Source organism: Bison bison, unplaced genomic scaffold (genome assembly GCF_000754665.1).
Source record: "Bison bison bison isolate TAMUID 2011002044 unplaced genomic scaffold, Bison_UMD1.0 scf7180017855035, whole genome shotgun sequence".
In the NCBI taxonomy this organism is placed as follows: domain Eukaryota; kingdom Metazoa; phylum Chordata; class Mammalia; order Artiodactyla; family Bovidae; genus Bison; species Bison bison.
In genome coordinates this window covers 6,181-6,878 of record NW_011485608.1, presented here as the reverse complement: position 1 = coordinate 6,878, position 698 = coordinate 6,181, and the positions used below count along the sequence as shown (strand labels likewise).

Genomic DNA, 698 nt, shown 5'->3' with positions numbered 1-698 from the left:
GACTGTAGCCTACCAAGCTCCTCTGTCCATGGGATTTTCCAGGCAAGAGTACTGGAGTGGGGTGCCATTGCCTTCTCCATCATGCCCCTAGTATATCATATAAATTCAAACACAAGTAACACAATAACTTTTTGCCAAGAAAATGGTGACCATCAAGAAGATAATTCTATCTACTAAAGCAAGAAGTTAGAGCATGCACATATGCATATTTAAATTAGTATTCAAAGAATTACGTGGATTAAGTTTTTATATCATTCAAATGAAATTATAGTGGAGAAAAATCCATCACTGGGGTGAAATAAAAACACAAAGAAATATAAGAGCCCTACAGGATTTACAACATCCTTCCATTTTACAAGTCAACAATGTATAGAAATGTATTACTCAAAACATTGACAAGAATAATCCTTTGATACTATAGTAGCTTATTTAAAACTCTACTACATTTTAATAAACTGTTAATATGTTTTAATTTATTAATTAAAATAATTAAAATATTCTAGCTTCTACTTTCAAAAATTTCAAAAGGTCTTTACATTTCAAAGTCATTATATATAATTTTACTTAGTTTCTCAGATGGGATATTATTTTTAGAGAAATGTGAAGTGTTATTGCTAAATATTTAAGTGAAAGAAAGTGAGTGTTAGTTGCTCAGTCATGCCCAACTTTTTGTGACCACATGGACTGGGGTCCAACAG

At 31.1% G+C, this 698-nt stretch overlaps 1 protein-coding gene across 1 annotated transcript in view; it reads right to left on the bottom strand.

The window, feature by feature from the left end:
• Nucleotides 1-698, bottom strand: part of LOC105001556 (bromodomain and WD repeat-containing protein 3-like) — a 10,091-nt gene that overhangs the window by 3,427 nt on the left and 5,966 nt on the right. The gene's annotated exons all lie outside the window — the stretch shown is intronic.